General features: G+C 41.2%; 1 long non-coding RNA gene across 1 annotated transcript; it reads right to left on the bottom strand.

The window, feature by feature from the left end:
- Nucleotides 1-280: 280 nt before the first annotated feature.
- LOC140619936 (uncharacterized) lies at nucleotides 281-9,817 on the bottom strand. The gene is made up of 2 exons (XR_012019703.1): nucleotides 9,678-9,817; nucleotides 281-616 (listed from the first exon to the last, which is right to left on the bottom strand). It is a non-coding gene; the product is annotated as an uncharacterized lncRNA (long non-coding RNA).
- Between the last annotated feature and the right edge of the window lie 599 nt (nucleotides 9,818-10,416).

Here is a 10,416-nt window from a genome sequence, read left to right as displayed (position 1 = left end):
CCAGATCTATCGAGCTGCAAACATGTTAGCCACTACCCAGTGCTTCCTCTCAGAGTTTACAAACCCACTTTTGTCATTATGGTATTTTTTTTAATTATTTTTTTTATTATTGCCTGTTTCCTATTTGTCTCCCTCCTAATCATCTTCTCTCCTAGCGCTGCTTTCTCATCATCAAGAGTGTTTTAATCTGGCTTGAATTTTCAGCAGAAATGTAAAATGATGCAATAAGTCCAGTCAAGTATGATATCATATGTTAAAAGAATTTTGGACAAAATAAAAATTCAGAATAGTCATAGCTTTTATTATGGTGTCTCTTTTTCCTTAAAAACTTTCTTCCTTTTCTTTCTTTTCTTCCTTTCACTTCTTTTCACAAGATCCAGAATTGCACTTTATTTCAGCCCTACAAAGAAGCATCTTAATGTCCAACTTCTTTATTTTTATATTTCCCAGTTGTTCGCATCTATTTTTTGTTTGCTTTCCAAGTTCAATCTTCACATGTCTTCCACTGGTAGTTTCTTCTCATCCTTCAAACGTGGTTTCTTTATAGTTCTTTAGTTTTCTGTATTCTTTCTTCACAGGCAACTTGCCTTTCTTCTAACACGTTTTGAAGATTTTTCTGTAGTGAGGAAACCAAGACAGAAAGGAAAGCTTTACAATTTATGTCCCAGTAGTTTACAAAAGTGTCCTGCTATACGGCAAAGGAAAATATAAAAAAGGAAAATAAGAAACATTAAAGAGGTCTTGTTTCTGCTTCCAGCTTATGTTGACACATCATTCTAAGAAAGAAAAAAAAAAAGCAAAACAGGACATTTTGCTCTTCAGTTTGTCTGTAAGAACTTAAGATCCCAAACCATCAGTGCAAACTGTAGGAAGGGCTGGTTTTAAGCATCCCCAGAGGCCTTGCCAGCACACTCTCAACCCAAATATCCCTCTTTCCATCACTTGACATTTGGGCCAGGCATGGTCCAACCCTTGGTTTACGTGTTAGAATGAAGGTGATAACGCTTTTAGTTGTTTTCAGTTGCTAATGCCCCAGAGTGAATACGTTGGTCAGATGTCTCTTTTTGTGGGTAGTTCAAAAAGAGGGCCCCAGTAAGCATTGGAGTAGATTGGACAAGGCACGCTGTGGGGAGCCCCGAGGGCAGTGATGGAATATTCAGTACACGTAGGTAACCGGGAGGCCCCATGAGAGCCCTGGTACCTGGAGCATGGAGTGAGGAAGTGAAGGGGAAATACCAAAAGGATAGTGGGGTCTCAGGAGAAACTTCTAAACTAGGGGGACTTAAGAGAAGATCTCCATATGGGGACCTTCCCAGTAGAGTCTGCGAAACGAGTCAGTACATCCAGGGCTGGTGCTGAAGGTTCTAACCCGCGTTGGCCCGTTGGTACATCATGGTTTTGAGGCCTATGCTCACAGCAGCCCCCACCCAAGAGTGGGTTTTCCTTGGGTGCCGAAAGAAAAACGCATCCATTACCTCACTGAGCTCTCTGCACAAAACCCCCTCCCTCACCCAGGATGTTTTTACAGAGCTTCACATCTCTTTGACCTTACCAGTTCAGAGGGGAAAAGCAAGCACGTTGGACTTACCGACTTTGCTGAGGCTTTAGGATTTAATGCACAAGGAGCAGAAAGATGTCTGAGGAAATAAAGTTGTCCACATACAACACTTAAAAAGAACTTTGCAAATCGGGCTTCAAATTCATTCATGACAACAAAGCTCCACTAAGGTTGGCGAAGGCATCAACCTTCCCTCTCCTCTCTTTCCACGCAGATACTACACGTGGCCTACGCTCTTTCCCACCCGCGTGGCTGAGATCCTTATTTCTTCTGTTTTGTGCTCCAGGAAGCTATGAAAAATTAAGGAGGCCCATGTGAACCTGATGATCTAATCCCTGTTATGTACAGTGGGATCCAGGGCGGTTGAGTCGTGAAGTGGTGTTTCCATTTGTCTTTGCTTGCCTGGTCACTGGCGGTTTTACCTTCTTCTGCACATCCCATGCACCCCTGGATGTTCAGGGCTTTCCTTTGCTCTCTAGGCCATGCGCCTCAACCAAATAAGAAAGAATCCAGCTGTTTCTGTTGATGAAGTGACAAACCATGAGGTGACCCTAGGTAGTGTTTAGAAGGGTCAGTTGCTAATGTTGCCACCCTTTCCTTCCTCCTGAACACCCCTTTGATTTCCCCGGGCCTGAACTAGCTGTGATGCTTCCTGTCTGAACAAGAAACATAGGTGAGTTTCTTGTTCCCCCGAAGGTAAATCTTCCAATCACAGGCATCATGGCATCACGGGTTCTCTGTCAAACACCGACCATATGTGATCCTGTTGGAGGACGACAGTGTCCGTGTAGGCCTGGGTCAATTCCTTGGCTGCTAATTTACCTTCCTCACCTAGATTTCCTGTCTGAATCACTCGTATCTATAGTACTTGGTTAGCAAGTGGGCTCCTTTCTTGAGATTCCAAGTCAAGCTTATTTGGAGAACCTGCACGTGTACATTTAAAAGAGTCAGAAATTTAAAAAAAAAAAAAAAAAAGAGTCAGAAATTCTCCAGGACCTGATCCTGGTGTCTTCTGTGTCTCTTTTAAGGACTAGAACACACACTTGCCTCTCCTGATTCCCAAACAAGAATCCTGAGAGTTCTATCCAACTCATGATGCTGCTTGGGAGACTTAGCAAAACTAGGACAGGAACCTTTTCTCTGCACTATGCTTGTAGGGTTACGTGACAACAAATGTTTGCTCTCTACCCCTCAAAATACCGTGCGCTTTCCTGACGCAGCTTGTGACTCACACCATTCATTCCCAACATCCACATTCATGAGAACTCTCTTTTCCCGTTCTCTGCTAACAAATTTGTCTCATTCCCCCAGAGTTAATGTTCCCACACCAGCCAGAAATGCTGCCTGTCCTCTGACGCCCAAGCTGTATGCTCATTCTGTCTTATATTGTTACTTTTCATTTGGTATAAAGCATGTGGCTCCCAAATCTCCCTTCTGAAATCCTGGGACAAATTCCCAGGTTCCTGCTGATGCCCCCACCTTCATGACCTGCAGCACCCCACCCCACAGAGCTTAGGGAGGACAGGGGAAGCACACCTGGAGCAAAAGGAGAGTAAAGTTCATGCAGCAAGCACCTTTCTTTTAACCTTCGAAACATTGACCACAGCAGAAATTAAAGTCTTCTTACCAAGGCTTCTGCAGAGTCAGTGATACATGAAGATTTACCAGAGGATTTGAATTTGTCCTTCAGTGAGTAATTCATTCAGCAATGTTTACTGAGTACTTAAGTGTGCCATGTACTCTAATAGATAATGAGGATATAGCAGTGACAAGGGCAAACAAAATCTCTTACCCCAGGGACCTTGGCAAGCACCTATAGTACTCGGTTGGTGAGTGGACTCACTTGTTAAAATTCCAAGGCAGATAGTGAACAGACAAAGAAACCATCAGATGGTATTACATGCCAATCTTCTTCCATTTCACTCATTTATTCATTTTAAAAAGGAAATATCTAAAGGAGAAAATTGACTGCTGGATATGTTTACGTAGCCTTTTAAAGACATTACTCTTTAAAAACAAAATGCCCAAAAAAATAAAATTAAGAAAAAAACCGAAATGCTCAAAGAATTTCATTTTTTGAAATCAAGTGTGGGAAGAAGATTGGGATTGTTGGGGGCGGGAGGGGTGGAGGGTGGTGATTTTAAGGGCAGTGTGCAGATAAACTCTCACTGGAGTGAAATACTTGGGCAAGGACTTCAAAGAGGTAAGGTAATGAGGATATCTTGGGAGAAAATGATTTCTGGCTGAAAGCCTGGGCAGTGCAAAGGCCCTGAGACAAGACTGAGTCCTGTGGGTTGAAGAAGGGCACGAAGCTCTGTCTGGCTGAAGTGAATTATCTGAGGGGGAGAGTGATACAACAGTGAGGAAAGAGAAACAGGGGCCAGATCTTTTAAGCAGTTGTAAGGACTTTGGCTTTTCATGTAAAATGAGAAGCCAATGAAGGGGTTTTTTTTGTTTGGTTGGTTGGGTTTTGGACGTGTTTTTTTGTTTTGTTTTGTTTTGTTTTTAACCAGTGGAAGTTTTTGAGCAGAGAACTGACATGATCTGTTCTTGGTTTTAAGCATCATTCTGACCAGTGTGTTGAGAATAGAGCAAAAGGACCAATGACAGAGTCAGAAGGATCAATCAAGAGGTTAACACAGTAATTTAAGTGAGAGACATTGGCGGCTTCAACCAGGATTGTAGCAATGGAGGTGCCCGTAGAATGTGCTGCTGGATTGAACGTGGAATGTGAAACAAAGGGAGGGCACGAGGGTGCCCCCACAGTCAGGCATTCATTCCAGTGAGCCCACTGGGAAGGGAAATAGAATAGACAAGGTTGAAAGCAGGAGCATATACCTTCTCCTTATTTCTCCTTCCGCTTTTCTCCTATCCCTCATGTCTCCTCCAAGGAAAAGGCTGAGGACCTCAAACTGTTATCAAACCATGGGCACTGAGTTGGACTGATGAAGTGATTTTCCTTTTCCAGAGAATACTTTTCTTGCCCCATGAAAATACCAATAACCCACCTTACTCTTCTAATGGAAAGATGTACCTGGAAGAGATTTTTGAACGAAGTCAGAGTAAAGTAGGGAACAGACAGCGAGGGAGGGCTGCCTAGATCCCTAGGTCCTGATCATATTATACCCTATCAGTCTCAGGCAGCACTGACTGGTCTCAAGCCATTTACTCAACAAATAGCCAGAAGGACATTTATTCCGTTCCAGGTACTGAGGGTACAATGGTGAACAAAACAGATCCGGTCTTGTCCTATGGAGCTTACAATTACTTAAGGGAGACAGAGAGACCACAGGGGCAAAAATATGATTTTGTAGCATGGAGTGATTGATGGAACAATTATAAGGTACCTGAGGGTGTATAACAGGTAGATACATTCACTCTTCCCCACTTTGATGAAGTCGCTCTGTATCCTAAGATAAACACAGAAAATGCTCAAAACTCAAGAGGAAGAATCAGGAAATATGAAAAGCATTTCATATTTTTAAATCATTGCAAATCATACATAATGCCAGTCATGTGATAAGGGTGAGAAAATGACACGGACTCCAGATTCAAAACTCATTATTCGTTATTATAAAAGAGCATTTTGTTGTTTTTTTTTTTCTTAATTTTATTTTTTGAGCATTTCGTTTTTTTTCTTAATTATATTTTTTTGAGCATTTCGTTTTTAAAGAGTAATGTCTTTAACAGGCTACATAAACATATCCAGCAATTTTCTCCTTTAGATATTTCCTTTTTAAAGTGAATAAATGAGTGAAATATATATTATCTTTGCTATGTGAAAAGACATAACCAGAAAACTTCAGATTCACTAAATGACAAATTTCCAACACTCAATATATATATTATATGTATGTATATGATATACATATTATATACATACATATATACGTATATTATACATACATGTATATTATAACCCATATGACACTATCAAATTATATATTTACTCTAATTACATAAATATAAATGTACACTAAGTGTAAAAATATACACCTTCTAACTAGTTTTTGCAAGATTTCATTCATTCACATGAATTTAATAAACTTTTTTGTTGTTGCCTCTGTTTGGTAGCTTTGGAGAATATTTTTGGGAAGAGTTATAAAAGTAATAATACACTTTAATCTCCCTGACTTAAAAGCCTATCAAAAAAAAAAGTTAGATTAAAAAAAAAAGTTAGATTCACGTTAGTTAGTGTATCTTTCAGAAAGAAAGCAAATTATTTAAATAGCTGACATTTATTTATGTAAAGAAAGACCACTAAATGGAAGGTATCAAATTCAAAATAAAACTTCAAAGTTTAACTTTGGGAAATTCGTCAACAAAAAGAAGGTCTTATAATGTTACCACGTCCTTGTAATTTAGGTCTTTGCACTCTAATATTTAATTCCAATTTTTTCCCCTAAACTAAACCATCTTTTTTCAAGTACTTAATCATAATTATGATTACCAAATTATTTCATTAGTGCTAAGTATAAAAACTAAGAAAAATACAAAAATTCTAACTCGACGTAAAAGAGATGGTTCTGAAGACTTATCCCACTTAAATGCTAGTTTTACCCAGGATATTCTAATGTCCTGTTTAAATGTAAGTTTATCTAATCTTTTTCTTTTTTTTTAATAAATTTATTTTTTATTGTATCTAAGCTTTTTCATTCTTGAAACTCGGAAAGCCCAATACTTATTTCTGACATTTATTTCTGAAATCTAAATAGTGATCCTCAACCACTCAGGAGCATAGAATCAGTCATATTTTTTCTGTACACCTCTTGGAAATGAAAGTAGTGCAAATTCTCACTCTCTTCCTTAGGGAAACACTAAAATGGAGGATCCAGAAATAGGTTTATTGTTTCTTCTAGCTTACCTGAGAGATGGAGTTATACCCTCCACTAATTAACTGACACACTAACGATTTGCAATAATAAGCCAGTAGTTCGAGTTTCAGAATGAAAGTCTGTTTGGTCCAGAAATGCACAAATATTTTAGGAAAAATATAATTCTGGTTTATGTTGACCCCTGCAAATGAAATATTTGATTGATGCCACATTTATCCACTTACCACACACACATATATATAAAATTAAGTAAAATTATATGCACACACACACACACACACACACACAGAAGGAGAGAAGAGAGCACGCTAGTCTTTTAAACACTCTTCTATCCCATCCTCCAAAAATGATTGTGAAGAGAACTTCCAAAGATAAAGCCAGATTTAGGGATAAACGAAGACAAAAGTGTTAGCATCCTGCCATCCTGTGGTTATGTCCAGTACTGCAGTGTTTTTGTTTTTGTTTTTGTTTTATTTGGACTGTGGGGTATCCCCCTAAGTATCAGGAATACAGTTGACATCACGAATGAGGTAACTTGAAAAAGCATTAGAACATAGGGAATCCTCCTAAAGGATGTACAAATCCATTTAGTCCTAAAATTAAAACTCCCGATTAAGGTAGGCCCCTGAAAACACAACATTGTCCCTATACATACACTGGGTTTTTATTTAATTTATTTATTTGTTTTGGTAAAGATTTTACTTATATATTCATGAGAGACACACAGGCAGAGACATGAGCAGAGGGAGAAGCAGGCCCCCTGCGGGGAGCCCGCTGCAGAACTCAATCCCAGGACCCCAGGGTCACGACCTGGGCCGAAGGCAACGCTCAACTGCTAAGCCACCCGGGCGTCCCTTGATTTAAATTTTTTGACAGATACGTTTTCAGTCATTAGACTCTCAGACTGGTGTCTTAATAGGCTAAACATTTTTCATTGTAATAAACAGAAATGTTTTGTCAGATAAAACAATAAAACAATTTAGTTTTCATGTTCTAAACCCAGCATGGACCTTTAGCTAAAAAAAGATGACTTTGATATTTTAGCTGAATCCGGAAGATTCTAGGAGGAGCTCTTGGGTCCAAAGGGAAGGAGAGCTGCCATTGTTCCAGGCCTCCACCCCCTGCCTCTGCCTGACTTAGCTGCATGTAGCAGATTTTTATTTTTATGATACAGATTTCATGCTAGGATCCCACGGGGTGTTACACCTGTTGCATACAGTTTCTGTAAATGGCCCAAGGACCAGAATGGTTATTCTCAATTGAAATTAATACTATTTAACCCCCCACACCTTCCCCGAATATAGTAACAAGCTGCCTTCGGTATGGAGCAACTAGAATGGCCCACAGCAGTTACTGCCAGTCAACGTGCAAGAGCCAGAGCGGCCCTGTACAGTCTTTGTATCCTCACCTGCCCTGTTGTAGAAGTGACGACTCAGTGAAAAATCTTAGCACTTTGTTCCAACAACCTCCAAATATTGGATGTTTGGAAATATCTCAAGGGCTTACTGCAGTTTGCTCTCACTCAGAGGGAAGCAAGCTCCTCATGCCAGTATGCACATCTGTAAGGCCTACAAAAGACAGCTTTTATGGTTTCATTGTGTACCCACTTACTCTCATGCTGGCTTGTGTGTCCATTTTACAGCTCGCTGAGTCTTCTTCCCTCTTCTCTAGTTTGGCTTCCTGCCTTTGATGGGAGCTCTTTTTTCTCAGTTGCCCCTGATTTAGGTCTTCTATAACATACTGAACATAAAATGTAAATGAAAGATCCCAATGTGAGATGTGAGTCCATTCACCACAGGTTTGCAGAAATCAACTCAGACCCCTGTTTTCCCTCAGTATTTGCTCTATGGTAGGAGCAAGCTAGTGGTGTTGATCTGAATTTTTGAAGCTAAATCGTCAAAGTGGTTTACTGAGGGCAAAGGGCCTTGGGAAGAATCATGTTGAAAGGAGGATCCCTGGGTGGTGCAGTGGTTTATAAACGCGCCTGCCTTTGGCCCAGGGCGCGATCCTGGAGACCCGGGATCGAGTCCCGCATCGGGCTCCCTGCCTGGAGCCTGCTTCTCCCTCTGCCTGTGTCTCTGCCTCTCTCTCTGTGTCTCTCATGAATAAATAAATACAATCTTTAAAAAAAAAAAAAAAAAAAAAAGAATCATGTTGAGAGATTAGAATTAATGCTGGTAAAGCCAGATTTTCAAAGTATTCAATTCCAAAAGGCTGCAAACATTGATTTGGGGCTTGGAAAAAGAAAGCTCTCAGAAGAGGTGGGAGGGAAGAGAGAGAAAGAAGGAAAGAGAAGGTGAAAGAAAAGGAAGGAAAAGAAAAAAAGAAAAGAAAGAAAGAAAGAAAGAAAGAAAGAAAGAAAGAAGAAAGAAAGAAAGAAAGAAAGAAAGAAAGAAAGAAGAAAGAAAGAAAGAAAGAAAGAAAGAAAGAAAGAAAGAAAGAAAGAAAGAAAGAAAGAAAGAAAGAAAGGAGAGGAGGGAGGAAGGGAGACAGAAGGAGGAAAGAGGAAGAGAAAAGAGAGGAAAAAAGACAAGATTTAAACCTTGGCTGGAGTCCTTACTTTAGTCCTTAACTATTAGAATATCTACTCCTCCTAGTGAGGATCAGTTAGGGAGGCTCCAGTTTTTCCTGTAAGGAGGGGACTATTGAGCACACACCACGTGTGTTCCGGGCACTTTACAGGTGGCCTTGCGAGCTAAGCAATGATTTTATCCCCACCTTATGAATGAGAAAACTGGGCTAGGGAGGAAGGTGTAGGTGACCCTACACCGCTGGGGTCACCCGCTGGGGCCTGAGACCCCTCTCCCTCGCCCAGGAGGAAACAAACTCAGGCAGACCCTTGTCAGAGAGCGACTAGGGTCTGAACCCGGGGCTCCCTGTCGCCCCAGCAGCAGCCCAGAACATACACAGGTGGCCCGGAGACCTGTTGCCCCTTCTGCGGGTACCCCCCTCCTCCCCTTCCTCCGTGATCTCTTGACGTTTGCCTGAGTCTTTCCTCCTGTTGTCTCGACTTTTCTCTTTTCCTGTTTCTAGGTACTTTGTCTATATTTATCACAACAATACCCTCACTTCCCTTTTCTGTTAGCCCGCAGAGAACCAAAAGCAGGAACAAACAGTGACATCTACAGTTGGTGCACCGGGGGCCTGAGTCTGGCCCTTGCCGTGTGACTTTGAGCAAGGATTTAATCTTCCATCCCAGGGTCCCCACACCATAGATTAAAGCCCTAAAACACATCTCAAGTGAGGTTAACTTTAAGATGCAAAATTGTGGGCCCTGAAGGTACCTTCGGAAGCATCTGGCTCAGAGCAAGAATGCAGGGGTCCACCTCCTTCTCCTCCTCCTCGTCCTCCTCCTCTTCCTTAGCATGACCATTGTAACTAAATGCTAGTCACCTTAAAACATTGTTTTAGTGGAAATGTTGAAATGCCCTTCGCATTTAAATTTCCCCTTTGTGTCTCAGATGACAAAGGGCTCTAGGGAGGCGACCTCTCTTTTTGAATGGCCAGAGATTAACACAAGTTAAATAGTTGCTATTATAACACAATCTCTGGTCTCCAGTGTAAAGTTTGCAGAAGTCTAAATTTAGAGTAAATTGTTACATTAAAGGTCAGTCCCTCGGTGAGGAGGAGGGATACATGGCTTTTTTGCTTTAAAGTGGGGCAGGAGCTGAGGAGGCATTGATTGAAGAGGCACCCTGAGGCCACAATTCTGGGAGCCTGTTGTTGACTCTGGGCTGCAAGAGCTGTGGTCAGGGTGGGTCCGAAAGGGCTGGGTGGTACTTCTCTTACCCCTGACTTCCCTTTCCACTTACCCATTTTAATCAAAGGTTGCTTTCCCCAAATAGTCCACCCTGTGGTCCTCTCCAGAAGGAAAGGAGAAAATCAAGGGCCATGTGAATTCCCTTTTCAAAGGACCATTTGTTACACAGCCTCATTAAAACAGCTTAGGAAGGAAAGTAATTACCCAGACAGGGCGCCCTCAACAGCCCTCAATGGGTGAAGACTATTCTCAGGGGGTTTTCT

Source organism: Canis lupus, chromosome 28 (assembly GCF_048164855.1).
Source record: "Canis lupus baileyi chromosome 28, mCanLup2.hap1, whole genome shotgun sequence".
Classification (NCBI taxonomy): domain Eukaryota; kingdom Metazoa; phylum Chordata; class Mammalia; order Carnivora; family Canidae; genus Canis; species Canis lupus.
Note: the sequence above shows the minus strand (reverse complement) of the source record. Positions and strands in the feature narration are given on the sequence as shown.